Here is a 20,659-nt window from a genome sequence, read left to right as displayed (position 1 = left end):
TTGTTGAACAGCAAGTCTGATATCTGAGTTTGAAGTCTATCTTTTGAACTGAGTGATTTGTCTAACAATGTCATCTTTAGTACTTGAAAAAGGCATTGAAATATGTTCACCATAATTATATAACTAATGGCAAGCTAAAGTGTACTAACATGGAGAGACTCTGTCTCGGAGGGGAAATAGCGCTTTGGAAAAAAATAATCTCAACGTGGGTCTATCTGTGGTCTTCCTTGTGGATTATGTCTACCAGCAGATGTTCTTCTGATCTTGTAGGCACCTTATGAAATCAGCCTTGGAAGATCACTTCTTCTAACATTTTTTTGAATGTAGTTAGCAGTTAAGTGCCATCTTGCATTAATGCTTCCTTCTTTATATTTGCATTGCGAGTTGTCTGTGTTGACTTTTCCCCAAAGTGCGAAACTGGTTGGAAGAGTGCTTTTGCAGAGTAAAGCGGTCAACGGAAAATGGACACGAACATCAAACRGTGTCTCAGCTGCCTCATTTACCAGATATTCCTGTTGACTTTGGTAGATATTTCTGCCAGGAGATCGGTACAGTTGGCTGCATTGCAACAAGGAGACCTGCGTGATACCCCATGGAGCAGGGAGTTCCTCAAAGGGGCTTTGCCCCATTTTTTTATTCACGCTTTCTTTTTTTCCCCCTGTCAAATTTGTGTGTGCTGCTTTGTGGGAGCTACTGTAGCTTGGGGGAACTTTGGTCTCACAGTCAAAGCACTAGAGGCTTGGAAAAAAWTTCTCTGCCCATAATAGTCTCTTCAGTCCCCCCATCCTGGGTGATCGGACAAGCTCATAAGGGCACAGTTATTTCCCTGCACTAGAAAGTAACAGGGATTTTGTTTTGAGTAAGTCTGCTTCTCTCTGACTTTACTTTTCTTTGTGTGTGTTCAAAACTCTGCATTAATATCCCTTCAGTGTAGGTTTTCTCTGTCGGCTTTCAAACGATCCCAAATGTTTTAGGAGCTGCCTTCCTGACACTTGGTAAGACAATTTGCTTTAAATATTGAGGTGTGGCTTGTACAGAGCTTGTAACTTGACCTTTCTGGAAGGAGAATTTTAGAGGGTGATTTCTATTTTAAACGAACGAATTGGACCTGACTGCATGCTGAATAAGTCAAATGGTGACGTTAAGAGGAAATTATCTTCTAAGTAAATTTTACTCTCTCAAAAACCTGCTGGTTCATCACTACAGAGATTATCCTGTGCACTTTTATATATGTACAACTATTGTCTACCTTGGCCACCTTGCTCCAGCTCTGGTGGTGGTTGTGGTAGCTGGCCCTCCTGACATTGGTTTCATCCTGAACCGTAGCACTTCAGCCGTTTGTGGCCTCCAGAATTTGTGGCGAACAAAGAGAAATGAGTGGCAGATGTGGAAGATGACCTTGGGGAGGTAAAAAAAAACGCCAAGGGCAGATCAGACCTGAAAAAATGCAACAAGATCCTTAGGAATGTCAGTGAAAACACGAGAACGTGAAGGTTCAAGTGGCCGCCGTGTGCGTTTGAACGTAGCACACCAAAGCCATAGCTGAACCGTATGCGAGCTTGGTTTTCCCATAGCACGACCATGAGGTTAAGTGTCAGTGGGCTGAATTCTTCCCAGGAAGTCCCAAAACAGACAATAGGTTGCCAAGTGTTCAAGCTAAGAGCTGTTGTCTTTCCTAGGCGAACAGAATTACAAAGCCTCTTTTAAAGAGGAATTCATTTCAGTATTTAATGGAAAACCTGAAGGTGTATTGCAAAAGTGGGAAAAATACTGCAAGTCTTGTCCTTTTAAATATCAGAGGCAGGCCGCTCTTGAACGTGGTCTCAACAATTATGAAAAGAAAGCTGCCACGTCTCTTACGTGAGAAATGCGAAGTTATGCCCATCTAAGGCTTTCTTTCTATGCTTAGACTTCATTTACAATTCTTTAACTTGCTTCATTAAGCTATGTGTCAGCTCATTATATAATCACAAGCTATTCTGGAGGGTGTTTAAACTAATGTAGACCAACAAGATAGATTTTTTTTCATGGGAGAACTATGAAGTTAGGGAGTTTGTAGACACCTCTCAAATTGCTTTGAACATACTAACTAAAGCAGATGGTGCTGCTAGATCTGGAAGGGATGTTGACTCACATCCCTTATGCGACCCCCCACCTCCAAGGTCCCAAGAGCTCATCACAGGTTTGGAGGTTTAAGGACTGTCACAGTCCCAACCATCAGCTGAAAGGAAGATGGTTCACTTGGAGCCTCTCATYTGATAGACCACATAAGCAAACTGTGAGACAGAGTTTATGATGCCTATCCTGAAATTTTGATTTGAGATATAGTTAAAAAAAATTTTTTTTTAAACATCTCATCTTTTTGCAGTACCAGGGAGAACTGCTGGGAATGCTGTAGTAGAGGGAACCTCAAGGACTTGCAGAAAATGCCCTCTGTGTGAATTGCCCTGGACTGTTTCCATGTTATTTAGTTGTGTGTTTTGCATGGTGGATTTCTTTTGGAAGGAATAAGAAAGGAAAAGAAGGAAAYGGACTTTCAAAGCAAATTTCTAGTATCAGTAGTGTTACGTTTGAAAAAAAAATTATTCTCAGCTCTGCATTAAGCAAGAAATAGAAATCGAAAACACTAGTGAAGTGTAGTAAAGTTGAGGTAAAGGTTTTTAGCCCTAAGCTATGTTCTTTGTTCACTTTGGAGTTCTATTTTTTTTACCCCAAACCTGGTATAGCAAATATGTTACTTAAATTTTTGTCTTTAAAGATCATGCAAAGCCATTAATTTCTAGCCGTAAGGGATAAAACTCAGGTGGGAAATACACAGAAAGAAAACCAGGATAGTAATCAGGGTAATGGCAATTTAAATTCTGCTGTCTTGTGGCTTTTGAGTATTAAATGTGAATGCTTTGTATAGAATAGATTGCTTTTGGTTTAAATAATCAGGTTTAATTTGATCTTTCTTTTCGTTTTCGCTTGTTTGTTATTCTCCTTACTTGGCGGGCTAGTGAGAGATGTTGATCTGAAAATAAGTAAAACTTTCTGTACCAAATTGGCTGCTCGTTTGTTGGCAGGGAGGAAGGGGCAAGAAATTTCGACATTTCCTTTACGAGAYGTTGGATCGGGTCCTAGAAGTGCTTGTGCCTCTCTGATGGTGAGGGGCGTGTTGGCAGTTGACTCAGACGTAGGCAGCTACACAAAGTGATCTCTGCTTGGTCGTACGTCCCGTCCTGGGGATTTGTATCTGAATTACTTACTGCAGGTCTGCTAAAACTGTCAAAGCAGTTTTAGAGAGGTTGTATCTGGTCCAGGTTACGTGCTCAGCCCCTGAGAGGGAAGGGAATGGCGAATGCATCTTCAGAGGGGACCATATGTGGCACAAAGCAAGATGTTAACTCTCTTTCTGGGTCTGAATGCTCCCACCATGAGCAAAATGTGGCCACCTTGCCCACTGCCAGCCAGCTGCGTTGGCCGTTTCTCAAACACCAACTTTTCTTTTCCTGCTCCAATCTAATCCCCACAGCTGGTGCCAATCACTGCGGTCTGTCCTCAAGGCCATCTGATCCAGCTTATTCCGACTAGTGAGGAAAGCTGGTCGGAAGCAACGTGGGGGTCTTCCAACCTCCAAAGAGGTTCTTCCAACCTCTTCCATCTCACTAGTGGAAGCACCCGGCACATGCAGCTTGTGACARTGTGGTAGCGAGCAAGGGAAGCGGGTCCTCAAAAAGGAGGATCGCACCTTAATAAGGGCTTGTAGAGAAGACTCCCAAACCTTCCCGTGTCCTTCAGGAGCCGGTGGGCAGTAAGGGTAGGTCACGGAGCATACCTGTGAGGTGCTGTCGTCGAGAAACCACGTATACTAAGCAGGTTGCTTATTCTGCCTCCGTTTATTGACTGGTGGCTTTCTGCTGCCCAGATGGGCTTTATTTAATGTGCTTCATGTTTCTTTTGATCTGTGCTCTAACTCTTCAAAATGCTGCTTCAAATGCAAGCGGTGGTGGTGATTTTTTGCAAGAGTCTTGAATGAAACCCAAGGTACTCCTGTCCTCGGTTAAAACGATTCAAGAGGAAGCAGCTAGGTTTTGTTGGATGACAGTGTTCAAATGGCCTGATGCTCTGTTTTCTTGATAAAGAAAAATGTGCTTTTCAGAGCGCTGAAACACAGTGCCCTTTGATGCAGTGCCAGTCTCCTTTCGCTAATTAATTACCCCGAAATGACCCCACCCATTCTGTAGCTTCCCTTGCTGAAAGGGTGCAGGTAGATRCTTCCCGCAGCGCTCTTGTTTTAAGGGACGGCTTACGGTAATGCAGTCTGAGAGACTGAAAACGCAAGACTGAAAGGGGTAGCCCTTACTGCATTGCGAGAACTTTTGATTTTTCACTCTTTTTTGTACTTGTTTTGGCGGCAAAGCCCAAGGGAAGTCAACGTAAAATGACTCGAGAATGAAGTTGAGATGCAATAGCAGATCCTTTCTTGAGAGGCTGCTCCTTGCATTGCTCCTTCCCTGAATTTTTTCACTCTGTCCCAGCTATTTTGCTTTTGTCTCTCTTCCACCCTCTCATCCTGGCGCAGCTGGCCAGCACCGGTATGGGGACAGGCACACCGGGCTCCTTTCACCAGAAGGACCCTGATGCCCTTCATGAAAGGCCTTTGTGCAGCTGGGGTCTGCTTAGTTGCACTTCCAAGGTGGATTAACCTAAACYGCCCAGAGGCACGTTTAGGAAGCCTCTACAGCACCCTGATGTGAAATAAATATTCAAGTGTAGCCGCTTGGCAAGTTTGGTCCTGCAGAAGGCTCGCCAAAGTGTTTTGGGGAAGCAGAAGAGTAGTCTAAAGCAAATAAGACCTTGAATCATAGTTATACTTCACCTCTGATCTTGCTGCAAGATACAATATGTTTCATAGATGTTCTTCCTGAATTAATGCGTGCTGCTTCTTCCACTTAAAGCGTAGAATAGTTTTATAATTTTTAATGATTTAGGGAAAAGTCCYGTCTAATAGCTTTATAATTTTTGTGTAGAAAAACATGCTGCCTCCCTGGGTCTGTGGCACCTTTTTTATGCTACCTGCAAGGTCCGGGTTCATTTGCTTTCCAATTTAAGTGGTCCTCCTGCTTCTTCAGGTGGCAATCTCTCAATGGGATGTTTGAAAGACGTATATGAGAGTAACGTAATTTTGAGATTTACCAGGTAACGCATTTGCAGTTGTAAGATGATGAGATATGATGGCTGTGGCTGGTGGTATGTGAGTCAATGTAATGATATTGTTTATGATGCTGGAAAGCCATCAGTTGGGTATTTTCTTACACGCCTGAAGACTTGGAGATCCTGCAGAGGGATTCGGCCAAGGGATAAGGATTTGCGTGGGCCGATCCTTTTGGCAGCGTTGTGAGTCGGACTGGCAAACTGCAGTCGTCCCGTGCAAGACCTGTGCAGGCATCCACGTCTGACTCTGCTCGACTGGAAATCCCTGTCCAGCAAATCCCAGGCGATTTGCTGTAGGACCTTATGCGACCCACCTCGCTGCTTCCCAAAGGCACGAGTTCGGTCGCTCTTTGCAAGGTGAAGCCGTGACATTCGTGTTGCCGTAAGGAGTAACAGAGGGAATCAGCCTTGTCCGCCCTCTGGTCATCGTTTTTGTTGGCAGGGCGAGAGGTGTGCGATTCTCGCTTGTGGTTTTATCCTAATCTGACCCAATTTATGCACCCGGCTGTGCTGTTTGGTGAAGTTATTGGTGTGCTGACAGCTAGCGGCCTCCTGTTTCGGGATCTCGACAGTCGGTTTTTAATCCTCCTTTGCATATGCTTTGTGGGACAAAGATAATTTCAGGCTTGATTTCAGCCTTTCTTATTAACTTAGAATTAAACTTTTGCTGTATTATTCCCCGGGAAGGCTGCGCCTTTGATAACAGATTAGTTCTTTGGCCAAGAAAACCAAGTTCTCTTAGAGCTGCTGGGTGTGAAGAGGATGAAGTAGATTTTTTTCCCCCCTTTTTGGCATTCCTCAGCACGTCTGCGGAGTGCCGAGGAGCGCTAGGCGAAGGCTTTGCTGCTGAAGGAGAGCAAGCTGTAGCGCTCGCCAGTCGCGGGATTTAATTAGATGATCCATTGCTTACCAGTTCGGTAAATTTTAAACTGTGTTCAGGGTGTTGAATTGATTTCAGGGCGATTAAAAATGTATGAAGTGGGTACAGTGAATATTTTTCCTCTGGYATTTCTTCATGTTTATTAATGGGCGTGTATGAAGCAGGCAAGAACATCGTACTTGGCTGGGAAGAGGACGAGCTCCGACTTCTGTAGAGCCTTGTTGCTTTTTATGTTTAAGTGCGTAATTTTTGTATAGCAATGCCACTGAGCGTCTGGCTGACCTTCCCGGTGTTGGAAGCTGATTGAATTTCAGCGCCCTGGTTAGCGGCTCAACGATCGCTGATTCGCTGTCGTCGTAATAAATTAACTCGTGGAGCTCCCTGAAGCAATGATAAGTGTAAAAACCCTATGGAAATGAGGCACGAGGGGGTTTTAAGTGGTTTGGGGAGTGATGGAGAAGGAAGCAGAGGGTTATTGGTGAGATTAGGGTTATTCGTTAGCAAGTGCAATAGCTGTGGGCTGTATTTTGGGCTCAAGTTCTCCAGCGAACGGCAGCACCGTTGGCTGATGTGCAGGTAGGTTGCCCATGGCCACTGAGATACGGCCATACGCGCGTCCCTGTGCAAAGCAGGTCTCGGCACGCTGAAGTTTGGGTGTAATATCCCCRAGTTTCAATACAAAAGCCGTCTTCCTGTGCATTTCATGTTAGAAATAGGGAGTGGAAATCACAACGTTTCATTACAGCTGCTTGGAATCTCGGCTGCTTTGGAGACCTGTCCAGATAACGTCAACCTTTCAAGAGGCTTCCTCGAAACTCAGGGTAATACTGCTTGCCCCTTGGTTCGTATCGGAGCTGTTTGCATAAGGTTTTACCTACTTTAAAGTTTCCCCGTATTGTAAAAAGACGGAATGGGCTCGGATGTGAAAAGCAAACAAGACTCCTGTTCTCTTTTCCTGAATGAGCCCATTGTGCGCCTCTTAATCCCGCGCGCCCGGTGAGTGCCTGCAAGTGTTTTTACGCTGCGCCTCTTTTCTTAGCTGCGGTATCGATTTGGGGTTTTTCCAGAGTGGAAAAGAAATAAAAAGATTGCATGACTAGGCCTGAAGAGAACACGTATAAGGCAGAGAAGAAAAAAGGCTGGGGGAAGAAAAAAAGCAGAGGTGGCCTTGGTAATACGTTTTGAAGAAGAAAGTAGTCCTTAGTTTAAAGAAAACAAAAGGTGAAAAGAGAATTAAGCGTTTTCATCCATTACTTCATTCATCCATTACTTCTGTCGTTTACTGGCATATAATCTGGAATTCTTCACACCTTTGGAGGGGAATAATCTTTATTTTTAAGCATGAGCTCTAGCAAAGCTCAGTCTTACACAGCGTGAACAAATTCTGACCAGCGATTTGGGCATTCAGAACATATGTGCAGGATTTAAATTGGTGAGTGTGAACTTCTCTGTATTTCCTCATTTCTGTATATCATAGAATGAGGTTCTGTTTTTTGGTGGCTTTGCTTGTTTGTAGTGTTTCTAAGTAATCTTAYTTGTTTTTTTTTTTCTTTTTAATTGTTGCAGTCAAGGTTGTATTCTTTTAGACCGTTTAAAATGTTCCCTTTGCTTCCATATGGATAGTTGGCCTTGTCTTCTTCATTACTAATGCATACATGTTTCATTCTCTCCATTTTTTTGTGTAGATCTCTCTGCTCTGTTTCTTGATGACAATTTGATGTTCCTCAAATGTTCTTTTTGGTGTTCCTCAAATTTATCTGTGTCATTCAACTACTAATGTGCCTAAAGGTGAACCTGGTGTGTTAGGCTCTTTCCAAGTGTCCTATTAAAGAAGGACGTTGCTTTCCTTGTTGCATGACATGAACCTCTATACGTGCAGCCAAAGATCACGTTGGCCATCTTCAGATGACCTGTGTAGCACTTTGGGTCTCCATGCCACTGGGTCACATTGCAAGGTCATGCTTGATTTGCCGTACATCGAACCTTTCAACTTCTTTCGGTGTCGTTGCTTTCCAAACTCCCGAAACTATTCCTGCCCTCCTCTTCACTATCTCAGGATATTCAATTTTCTCAATTGAGAAAGCCGTTGCTGTGGATATCGTTCATGCTGTGAAGCCCCTCTACAGAGAGGCTATTTTAGGCACCTCCCTCCCCCTGCTTCCATCTATAGCATCCCACCTCCTCCTCCTCTCATAATGTGCGAGCATCTCCGTACCAATTTTAGCAATTGTGGAAAAACTGTTAAATCACTTTCGATAATATTTGCTTGCTGGAAGTGAAGGATGACAGCAGCGGTTTCCAGAAGTCCGTCATCCATCGCTAAGTGGGTCAGTGRTTCTCCACGGACCACAGTTCGGACGCCTCGGCTCTGGGTGCCGGGGAGCTGGAGGGTGACTTTATAATTGCGTGAACGTGAGCCTGCGGTGGTTAATAAAACAACGGGAAAAAATGCCTCCTAGCACCCAAAATCAGGTGCCGATTTGGAATCGCTCAGTTGTCAGTTAAAATCGCAGCGATTCTACAACAAATGGCTTTTTTTGCATTATTTCTTCTCTGCCATTCGCAGTTCAAATTCGTATCCTTGCTTGCTTTTCTCTGCACATACTTGCACTCCACACATTCAATACCTGCTAAATCCCCGGCTGCTTCAATTAAATGATTGAAAATAGGCTCCAATACTGCTTCATGATCTGCACAAAACACTTGGTATTTGTTGCCTTTTTCCCCCCTGCCCTTTCCTTGTCTGGCACAGCAAGTAAGTGGTTAGATATTTGTTGTTGTTGTATTTCGGTAGTCGCAAGGCAATAAATTAAAATTTTGTGGCTTGACTTCTGGCAACATGTTTGTAGATTAAATATTGAATTTTTCTCCTCTCCCAGTGCACAGTTATTTTTTTACACTGTGCGCAGCCGATGTGATACAGCACAGAGGTCTGCCTTTATATACCGAAATGGGATCCGGTATGGGGTTATAAAAGCTGGTTAGAAGCTTAAGAAATGGTTCCCCGGCTTGTACCGGCTCCGTAAGTCACCGAGTCAATTTTTCTACTGTGCTTTGGACCCGAGTTTAACGGGCATCGGCTTTCCCGAAGCGGCACGTTCAGCTCCGGCGCCTTAATCCGTTTTGATATTCTGCTTGCGTGAGCTTTAGCCTCGTCCGCCTGCGCGCAGACCCGTCCGTGCGCCTGTTCGGAGGAGCGCGTGCCTGCCTGTCCCTCTCTGCGGGCTTGCTGGCATTCGGCCTCCTTTCATCTAACGCAGGACTGGGCTAGAATTTTAATGTCGCTGCGGCCAGAGATGATTTATTAGATCCCAAAGCCCTGGCTCGGAGCGCGGGAAGAAAATATTGCGTCGGCGAGCTTGCTTGGCACCGCTCAAATAAACGAGTCCTGAAAGGCTCTTTAGTATTACAGCCTTTTCTTTCTTTTTTTTCCTCCTCCTTCCCCTCCTGCCATCCCCGACCCCCAGGTTCCCGCTGACGGCGGAAAGTGCCCCTTTGCCGTCTGCGGTGCTTTTTACGATGAACGCGGTCCCTCCCCGAGCTCGGGAGGTGTTCGGGGGCCGACACGCTCCAGGAGCAGAGCTGCGGGTCTCCGTTGCCCATAGCTGAGCTCTCCGAACCGTGGGAAAGCAGATGTTTACTGGTTGGAGGATTGCAGAGCCTTTGGAAAACATGGTTTCTCCATTGGGCTTTCTGTGTCGGATAAATCTTTGTTTAGCTGGAGATTTAAAAAACAAAAACAAAAACAAAAAGGAATTGTGCTACTGCTTAAAACGTCCCTTCAGGTCGCTGCATGATGAGCTGTGTTATCAGTCGCTGCATTATTTTTTCCTCTTGCATGTGGTGATGGAGAGGTGACCACCACCACCATCCATCGGCATCGGGTRACTTGTGTGTCGTGGCTCGTTTGTAAAGCCTGGAGGAGCTGATGCCGCCGCTGGTTGGTAACACGGTTTGGTAGCTGCTGGTGCTGATCCTAACGATGCTTCTCGTGGTGCCGTCCGAGGGCGGCCGCTGGCGGAGAGGAGCACCCTTGGCAGCGGAGGAGGGAGGACAAGGTGGTGCCAGCAGACTGGCCAGCTGGGAATCCATCGTTGCCTTGCCCAGCTCCACTCCTGGCTCTGCAGAGCTGTGCTTTTTCTTTTTTAATTTTTAAGAATGGAGAATCGCATAAATATGTGTTTCAGCCTGCAGAGGAGGAGTTTTCTCCATGTTGCAATGGGTTTTGCATTAGGTGGTCAACAGCTGGCTGCTTCCCACCGATCCTCCAAGGTGCTGAGGGCACTTCTTGCATCTGCAGCAGATCCTGTCCCGTCCTCGAGCTGACCTGGGAAAATCCAGCCTTGCCCTTAGACCTCTGGTCACTTGAGAGTGGCACATTGTGAGCATTCGGATACCCGAAATACTCTGAAATTCTAGCAACAAGTAATGGCCTTTGAGAGCTGCTCCGCAGCTGATTGCACTCACTTCCGCAGCTGGGTCCCCTAGGGAGAGCTGGCCGCTGGCGGTCTCGCAGTGCCGCCCTCATCACGAAGAAGGACAGAAGTGCCTAGAATCAAGAAGAAACCAGACGGAAAAGATGAAAAATCAAAAGACTGGACTTGGGCAATGGTTATTGGATGCCAGGGTTGGAGAGAGAAGTACCAAAATTAAACCCCGGAGTGATGACAGGTGAAGACGTTCTTAACCCGTGGTTAAGTAAGTCTCTTCAGTAAGTAAACAAAGGCAGTTTCAGTCTTGCACTTGACTTATTGCCACCTATTTACACTCAAAGATGATGTGATGTCTCTCATTATTAGAAACCCAGTGTATTGTAGAAAAGAGCATTCATCTCTAGGGAGAAGGAGCTAGCTGGTGGTTTCAGTGGCGTTCCCAGGAGACACAGTGCACAGTAAAAGCCATCAATGAGATCAGATGTGGGGGGGGGAAGCCTAATTTTAACAGCTTAACAATGAGTCRTTTCATTCAGAAAGATAAGAGCGCGTATACATCCGAACTCCTGTTTACCTCTAGCTGCTTCTTATTTCGAATTAGTAACAATTTCTTGAGACGAAGGCCGTTTGCTGCTGCCTGTCGAGGGCTGTTGGGAGGACGTTTGTTCCATTCGGGCGTTCTGTTATCAGAGCGGCTTTTTTTTTCCCCCTGAAACCAGATAAGAAAACGGCAGTATAATTAACCACCGTAGTAATTTCAGGGTGAGCGGAGCAATTTTTCATAAGCGAAGATGCAATGATGTTGTTTCTCAGKGGGACGTGGTTTGCTTTGAGCCTGCTAACGTAACGCAGGGTCTCGGACCGCTGGACCCGAACTTACGGCACACGGCCACGGGCATCCGGCTGAGCGTGGCGGCAGCAGGCGAGCCGCTCTCAGCTTCCTCGGGATCCGTTTGGGACAGATTTGGACCAAATCAATCTCTGCACTTCCCTGATGGGCAGCGGTGGGACAACCGCGCTTCTAAGGTGGACACCTCTGTTTGGTGCTTGGCACTGGGTGCAGGCTTTGAAGCTGGTTCAAAGCTCGCTGGTGAGCAGGGGACGCCAGCTGCTGGGTCCTCCCCACGTCCCGTGGGTGCCCCTTGCGTGGCAGAGACCAGCTGGGTTTGGGATGTGCCCTGGTGCTCTTTAGGGGTCCACCATGACTGCCAGCTTTTGCCTCTTTGCCCTGTCACGCCTCTTGGGAGTCATCAGGTGACATTGCTCGTTTATACCCTTTCTTTGGGTGTCTGGTGGCTCTAGTCCTTTTTCTCCTAATCTAGGTATCTTCAGACCCTGGATGTAGGGCAATTTTTATGTGCCGTGATGGTAACTATCTGCTGGCCCAGGTCATTCTCTCTGCCTGCCGCGGGAATATCTCCAAAAAGATAAAACCTTTAAAAGTTTCAACGTGTGCTGTGACTAGTGAGAGTTGATGATGACCAGGAGCGTGAAAGCCAGTGGAGAGGGCCCAGTCCGATGGCAAGCGGGTGAACGTTGGTCCCGTTGCTGGGAGGAGACTCCAAGGGCATGGGCCTGGTTTACCCCTGATATTCCCAAATGGACCCAAAAGCCACCTCCCAAARCTCAAGCCTTCCAGGTAAAGAGGGACGGGCCGACATTATCGTGGCCTAACAAGCTTGATCGGATTGATCTGACTCCATTAAGGCTGTAAATGGCTCCTGTTGCCGCTTGCCTGCCTGGCAGTGGTGCTCGGAGCCAAGCCGTCAGGCCAGGAGAAGTGGCCTCGCTGCCTGCCCGGGCCATAGGAAAGCCAACGTTGAGGGTGACAGAGCACTGGAACAGGTTGCCCAAAGAGGTTGTGGAGTCTCCATCCTTGAAGATGTTCACAAATCATCTGGACACTGTTCTGGACAACCACTCTAGATGACCCTGYTTGAGCAGGAGGGTCGGACTAGATGATTTCCAGAGGTCCCTTCCAACCTCAACCATTCTGTGATTCTGTAAGCGGTAAGGGGCAGGGGACAGCATCTCCCCCATGAAAGCATAACGTATCTACCGATGCTTTTTCTTTTTCTATAGTAACAGGGCTTTAATTTGTCCTTCTTTCTTTTTTTAATTTGATTTTATTTTTTAACAGGCAGCATCTTATCCCTCCCTTGCTTCCCCCAGCTGTCGAGTTCCTTAAAGGCAGTCATGTGCGATTCTCCCAGCGTGGATGCCAGGCCCGCGATGAATAAAGATGAAGTGGGAACAGAACACTTTCCCATTAATTTAAAACTTTGGTTATCATGACAACAGGTTACAACTCTTTTCATTGCCATGACAATCTCCGGCAAAATTGTTGCAACGTCGTCTTCGAGTTATTTTTAGTTTGTCCTCTATTCCCATGGAGACCAACTTTTTACTTGGAGTGTTTGATGCTTTGTGCTCGGAGTCTTTAATGAGCCTCGGGGACGTATGTAAGTGGGTAAAGGCAGAGACCTCTGAGGTCGACCGATCCCTCCTTCAGCCGTTGCACGCAGGGTCCGTACCGTACGCTTTTTCTGCTGCTTTTTTCATGCCCTTCTCTTTATTATAGTCTGGTGCGTGACTTTTCATATTTGGGTTCTTCGTTGCATATGACGCTATGTTGCATTAGATTGCAGCTGAAAGCTTCGGTTTCTGCACGGGACACACACGCACATCCACGAGGAGAGAAATCACAGAAGGCTGCACGGGATGCTTAAAATGCTCATTTGTTTTTAGTTGCTATGTAGCTGGTTTGGGAAAAATTTGCCTTTTTTTTTTTTTTTTTTAAAACAACTCCCAAAGGGATTGGATGATTTTGCTAACTGTACAGCACAAAATACAGAATTCTGTTTATCTTCTGACCGTGGAAAATGCTATTTGGTATATTGAAATTCACACAAAAAAAGGAGCTTTCTCTATGTCTTTGTAACAGTGTGCAAAGGGAGTTTTACTGGAATAACCTTGTATTACCAACATTTACTTAGTCAGCTAAAAATCTGCTATCATGAAGCAACATTATAAATTAACTAAATTATTAAATTAAATGAAACAACACTGTGTAAGCCTCCCTTTTTCCCGTGCTTTTAGTTTCTCCCCAGCTTGCCAGCTGATACAACCACAGGGACTCTCCCCCTCATCAGCTGGAATTAGGAATTAAGAGTAAATAGAAAAACAGGTTCCATCCATAGGACTTTTTCCCAAAAGCTAATCGTGGCGCCCTGTAAACTCCTTTAATCGCAGCCGAAGCGAGCAACGGTGGGGACCCGAGCCGTGCTCCGTGTCTGGTTATTTCAGGACTTTCTGAAGCCGTTGCTGCTGCCTCCTTAGCTGTCGGTCTGAAATTTGAGGCACAGCCCTCAGGCTCGTCGCTCGGGAAGCGCTTCCCTTTCTTCCTCTTCAATGGATGCGAACGTGGCTGCTCCAAAGCTGGAACCGGGACCGCGGAGCTGCCTTCACCCCTTGGGCCGAGCCGAGAGGCGGAGAGGTGACGCCGTCCTTGCTGCCGCTTGACTGCGGAGCCCCGCGGCGTCTTCCTTCGCTCCTTCCCAAAGAAAATTGTGCTTATCGGATTCTGGATCCGGTAACGGAAAGCAAAACTGTGCAGCTCAAGCTGGCTGAAATGCTTAGCACAGCCCACAGCCTAGGAATAGCACGACTTTCTTGCGGCCTCAGGTCTGGAGTCCGTCCTGCATCCGTCAGGTGCTTGGCAGTTGAGTGCGCGCTCACGATAGCTCTTATCGGGCTCTCTGATGGAAATTGGCTTAAATTTGAAGCACGCGGTTCAATGCACACCTGCAAAGGGTTGTTTTCTTTAAGCATAACTCTCACACGTTCTCGCTATTCGTGGTCTCGTGGATTAATGCGGATGTCTTTATATTTAGGTGTTTGTAGCGCAGATTTCAAGAAAGGATTCCTTCCGCTATAAAATTAGCTGTGCAATAAGGATTTCAAACCTAAATGCTTCCATCACGAAAGTTTAAAAAAAAAAGAGCATTTCTGTAGGCAGCTGATGTTGGCTTGATCCATGCTGTGGTGGTGCTTCCATGATGGGTTTTCTCTGCAGAGACTCAAAACATGCGTCTGATCAAAGACTCCTGTCCCTGCGTAATTCCGCGCCCTTTCCAACCTCATTGCCTGCGGGTTATACCTTTGCGAGGAATAGCTAAGGCACAGCTCTGTGCTTCAGCCCGAGAGGCGCTCTTGAAGGGGTGGGGGACTCTGTAGGCATTTTATTTGTGTTCAGCACACCTTGAGTAAATGGGTTTCTCCTGCACTCAGATGTTTTTTCCCCGCATCTAACAGCTCTTACAGGTTTTATGTAGTTTCTTGATAGACATCTCAGCTTTTCTTATCATTAATTCTAGCCTATTGCCCTTAGCTCCGCTTCCTCCGCTTTTGTGGTGCCTACGGCCTCTAAACGCTTGCCGACAGTCACCGTGTCCCATAAATTGTCACTTGGCCAAACTACCTGTGTTTAGCTGTCTTAATCTTTCCTTGTRAATCAAACCCTCCAGCACCATGCTCCTTTTAGTTGTTTTTCACTAATTTTCCTCCGGGTTGGCTTTATGGGTTGGGTTCCTGGCTAACCATGCCCAGGAGGTTCTCGCGGTGGCAGTAAGCTCCATAAGAAAGTTTCCTATGAAGAAGCTGGTGTTGGTTGGAGTTCCTATTTCTTAAAGTAAAACAGTTTAAGAAATAGCAAATATATATATATAATATTTTTGCTGATAACTTTAGCCCTCGTTAGCTCAGAAGCTTATCRTTGATTCGAAAAAGCTGCTCTTAAGTTGTGTAAAATCTTCCCCTCTCTGATGAGATAATTAAATCCTTTGGCTGTTTAAGGTCATTCTGACTCTTTTTACAGTCGATAAGGGCAATCAATCAGCATAGTTTTTTTAATGTATCTGGCTTGCAGAATCTAAGTATTCATCAGGGTGCCTTTGGCCTTCTGGCATGTTCTGGTTTTGCATAAGGGCCAGAAATATGACCTTATTTCTGCGTAGCCCAGCTCTCTTCTCTAGCATTGTGCCATTATTTTGGGTAGCAGAATTCCTGGTTTTCTCCCCGTTTGGAGCAGCGTGATTACGAAACGCTGGCGGTTTGTGCAGCGCGGACAGCGTCCGGCGCACAGCGCTGGTGTGACACGGTGAGACGAGGTTTCTAACCCGCTGTTGCTGCGCGTTCTGCAAGGCCCAAAGATGATACTGGCCCGATGCTGAGCAGATGGCAATTCAAGGAAATAATAATCTCTGCGGCCCTTTTTTAACATTATTTGGGTTGTTATTTGCATCTCTGYGACCAGTGAGGTAGCTCTCTGAGACGAGCCGGTTAGCGAAATGCACCCCAACCCTCGGTGCTGAGCATCAGCAGCTATGGCGAAGTGCAATATGAAACCGCTGAGCACCGAGGAAGCTCATTTCCCTCCTCTGACWCTGGGCTGGCGTGGAAAAGGCGCCAGGTAATGGGTTATTTTGGAAGGGAGGGGTGAGACAGAATCCTTTAGCTTTCCCGCTTGGAATTCATCTTATTGCAATCAGGGCAAGGACAAATTTAAGTCTATTCAGTTCCCTTAGTATTATGAGGAGGGAGATTTTTCCTGTATCAAAGGGTATTGTGGTCGCAATCCATCCTTCAGGGCTGATTAGGGTTGTGATCAGCGGCGCAGAGTCCAGTTGGAGGCCTGTAGCTAGCGGTGCCCCCAGGGGTCAGGACTGGGTCCAGTCTTGTTCAACTTCTTCATCAATGACCTGGATGAAGGGACAAGAGTGCACCCTCAGCAAGTTTGCTGATGATCCCAAACTGGGAGGAGTGGTGGATACCCCAGAGGGCTGTGCTGCCRTTCAGAGRGACCTGGASAGGCTGGAGAGGTGGGCGGAGAGGAACCTCAGGAAGTTCAACAAAGGCAAGTGCAGGGTCCTGCACCTGGGGAGGAATAACCCCAKGCACCAGGACAGGTTGGGGGTTGACCTGCTGGAAAGCAGCTCTGYGGAGAAGGACCTGGGAGTGCTGGTGGACACCAAGTTAAGCATGAGGCAGCAATGTGCCCTTGTGGCCAAGAAGGCCAATGGTATCCTGGGGTGCATCAGGAAGAGTGTTGCCAGCAGGTGGAGGGAGGTGATCCTGCCCCTCTCCTCAGCCCTGGTGAGGCCACATCTGGAGTACTGCATCCAGTTCTGGGCTCCCCAGKACAAGAGGGATGTGGCACTACTGGARCAAGTCCAGCGAAGGGCTACAAAGATGATKAGGGGACTGGAGCATCTCTCTTATGAGKAAAGGCTGAGAGAGCTGGGACTGTTCAGCCTGGAGAAGAGAAGGCTGAGAGGAGATCTTATCAATGTGTACAAGTATCCGAAGGGAGGGTGTCAAGAGGATGGAGCCAGACTCTTTTCAGTGGTGCCCAGCGACAGCACAAGAGGCAACGGGCACAAACTGAAACACAGACAGTTCCGTCTGGACATGAGGAAAAACTTCTTCACTGTGAGGGTGACAGAGCACTGGAAGAGGTTGCCCAGAGAGGTTGTGGAGTCTCCTTCTCTGGAGATATTCAAAAGCCGCCTGGATGTGATCCTGGGCAGCGTGCTCTAGGTGACCCTGGTTGAGCAGGGGTGTTGGACTAGATGATCTCCAGAGGTCCCTTCCAACCTCAACCATTCTGTGATTCTATGATTAAAGGGTAAAAGGCCTCTCTACCTGGCGGGAGCRTTGCCAAAATCCCTGTTTGGCAAAGTGCTTAGCCACATGCCACGCTTGAAACAGAGGCGCAGGGGGGCATCAGCTTTGATAGCCTGCCAAATGATTTCATCCTTTTAAGAGGAAACACTAGTTTGGGTGTCCTTTGCTGGTACCCGTGTGGACCTGCTGCCGAAAACCCACTTTGTGGAGCCCCTCTGGAAAGACCCAGCGTGTCACTGGAAAGAYGGTTTTGAAACAGCGGCTCTTGGCCGCCTTAACTTTTGCCCATCCTAGGACACAAGGAAAGGGAGAATTGGCACTGTGTAAAATGCTTTCCCTGAACATTGCCTTTCAGTTTAAATCTTACAAAAAGCACCGACAATTACTTGGAGAATCTGCCTGTAAAGATTTTGCAGAAATGAAAAATATCTGCAGCTATTCCCTATATTTCTTGCAAAAGCCCAGAGTAACTCGCAGGCGTTTCATTCTGCTGGTAAATAAGAACGGCAAACAGCTCCAGGCAGCTGGTACATTTTTTTTCTTGGATACCAAAGAGGTCATCCCAAGCAGGAATCTGTTCCAAAATATTTCTTTTTACTACAGCAAGCAAATCTTTGAAGCCTCGGGATCAAGTAGCGAGCAAAAATGTGGAACAATAACTTACGAAAGTATTAGGTTGTTTGTGGCCCTCAAAAATATTGCTGGTATTTACTATATTAATCTTGTGATAACACGAGGACTTTTTCCATTTAACTGTGGCCTAATTCTTTCACTGGTTGGATTCCTGGCTTTTTCTTAGTGCTCATACTTGTAGTGACRGTTTTAAGTCCTGTCTGTGCAGGGGCATTTTATTGTACTCTGGTTTGAAGATCTATTGAACATCAAAACGGGTCTGGAGTCCAGCGCCCTAAATTTCTGCTCCTCGTGCACTGAATTTACTCTCTTGCAGGGTGATTCCCTATAGCCGGCGCTGAATGATCAGGAGCACTTCTCTGCCCTTCCTCCTCCTGAGCTCCCCTCGAATCCGGCGTCTGCACCTCGTGCTTTGAGACCCCTCCACCGAATCTCTAATGCTCTCTGTCTACCTTAAGCCTGGAATCGCTGCTTCATCCTTTGGTCTCCTTGACGTGTCCTTGTCCGTGTGACTCACCTTCTCCCTTAACCGTGGGTTTGTCACCTCTCCGTACTGCCCCCGCTTGTTGTTCAGAAGTTCGGCTTTATCCCACCTTTCTCTTTTTCTTCTCTTCTGTTGCATCCTGTGTTCTAGAAAACCTTGTCAATAGATAAAATTAAGCTACCGTCTTTGGACTTGAAACTTTGCAGATCTTCCTCTCCACTTTAGACTTGTTCCTTCTTGCTCACGAGAAAACCTGACCTGTGTCTCTTGTATTTCTTTTTGTGTGTCTGGAGCTCAGGATCTTTTTCACACAACAGTTTTTGTGCCTCTTGATCTTCTTTCTGGATTTCCATGGAAAACACTAGTGCTTCACCTGCCATCAGAGCTGATGGACTTGACGTCTGCCTTATCCCAAACCTTTGTCAAGGTTGCCAGCTTCTTGTCTCCCTTTTTCTCCCACTTGTCCACYGACTGTTTTCTTGCTTGCTTTCCCATTTAGTTGTGAAGAGATTAAACTCAACTTAAAAGATTTTGTTTTTCTCACCCATCCTTTTTTTGCTATTTTACAAAATGAAAATAGATCAAATTTCTGGTTAGAGGAGACTCTTCCCATCCTTGGTGTTGACCGAATTTGAGATASTCTCCCAGAGCTTGCTGAAGAGCCTTGGATAAACACAGAACGTGGGGCAAAGTTTTCACTTTATTTCTAAAAGGGCAACTTTTTCCTTTCGGTGAAGTGATACAAGCTGGACTAAGCTAAGTACGTTGCTGCTACTGTAGCAYGAATGAGGGCAACTCGCCCAGCCTCGGGGGACTTGCTCAAAAACCCGAGCTGGGGCGGTAGGTGGCCTACAAGACTGATGATGGTGGATGAAGCTTTTCAGCTCCGCTTTRCCACTTCTTCTGCAGCCTGGGCAACCGCTTGAGTGCGAGGATCATYCGACAAGTGGTTGTTGGCTCGTGTGAACCGAGTGGGTGGCATATATAGCTTCTATTATTTTTACTAAAGCAGGAAGGGGCACTGTATTCATGTGAAAAATGCAGCCAGGATCTCAGTCTGGTGTAAAAGGAGCAAAGGGGAGCAGCTTTTGAGACTGGTACGAAGCAAACACAGAGACCTGCATGAGATGTTTACCACGAGCTCAGTATCTAGTGCTACCTGCCACTGACCCTGCAAATATGGTGCTATTGAGTATCCATCAAATCTCCTGCTTGTTCACCTTCCAGCTCTCACCTTACCCATAGGTAGGTCGTCCCTAGATGTCCCTGAGGCTTTCTTGCCTGATTTACCGCTTGAGGTGGGCCAGGTGGTTCCCTGCAGGCCTGGCAGAGGGTTGAGTCCATCTGGCCCCCACTCTTGCCTTGGAGAACCTCTCCTGCTTCCCTGCCGGAGGAGCGGAGGGGACYGCAGGCGATCCTCCAGCTGGGTCTSCAGCACGCGACCCAGATCGTAGGGCTGTGAGCTGCCACTTCCCTTGCAGAGGAGTCTTAAAACTGGGGCCTGGCCTTATTTCATGCAGGCCGGGCCACCTTCCCCATGCTGCAGACTCCTCAGGATGGGAACGAGGCCAGCACTTGCTCTATTTATCCTGATTTTTTGCTTTCAGAAGTAGTTAACAAGCAAAGCAACATACTGCAACTACCAGGAACTCCAGTCTGTCACGCTTTGATAGGACAAACTGAACGATCTCCTCTGGTGCAATGTAGTGCGTGACTTTTTTATCACGGGCAAGAAAAATCAGGAGCAAATATCGTCTGTTGTGAGAGCCCAACTCATAGGTATTTAGTAAAACTGAAGCATGGTCCTAGGRAATTTTGATGTTAGCGCTTCAGACGGACCCATTCGAAGCAGCTCTCCAAAGCAGGTGCAAAGCCAGGCAAATCCAAAAGGCAGGGAAAATCCTGTATTTCTGCAACCCTCTCCAAGGAGGAGAACATGAGATTCTCCAGGCTGGAGAGATTCGGTGGATGTTATTACTTCAGATGTTGTTGGCACACAGTACAAGTTGCACAGAATTTGACTAGGTTCGATCTTTCCATTTCTTATTTTTAAAGAAATTTTTATTTTGCTCTTTCTCCTAGAGTAAATCAGTAAGCTTCACAGGGAGGTCCCTCCAGATACTTGCATGCACTGCCTTGCCAGGATGTCCTCATTCCAGATATGTTCAGGCTGGAAAGATGGSTATGGGGTGTGTCTATGTGCCTACACGTAGAGTATCTCCATCCTTGGACGTATTCAAAAGCTGTCTGGAGAGGATCCTGGGCTACGTGCTCTAGGTGACCTTGCTTGAGCAGGGGGGCTTGGACTAGATGATCTCCAGAGGTTCCTTCCAACATCAGCTGTTCTGC

The 20,659-nt window shown here is 46.7% G+C and overlaps 1 protein-coding gene across 5 annotated transcripts in view; it reads left to right on the top strand.

The window, feature by feature from the left end:
* The window catches only part of FAM168A (family with sequence similarity 168 member A), a 156,810-nt gene that overhangs the window by 74,088 nt on the left and 62,063 nt on the right, over positions 1–20,659 (top strand). The gene's annotated exons all lie outside the window — the stretch shown is intronic.

Source organism: Apteryx rowi, unplaced genomic scaffold, assembly GCF_003343035.1.
Source record: "Apteryx rowi isolate R43461 unplaced genomic scaffold, aptRow1 scaffold_660, whole genome shotgun sequence".
In the NCBI taxonomy this organism is placed as follows: domain Eukaryota; kingdom Metazoa; phylum Chordata; class Aves; order Apterygiformes; family Apterygidae; genus Apteryx; species Apteryx rowi.
The sequence above is the reverse complement of the archived record's forward strand: the minus strand, read 5'-3'. Positions and strand labels throughout refer to the sequence as shown.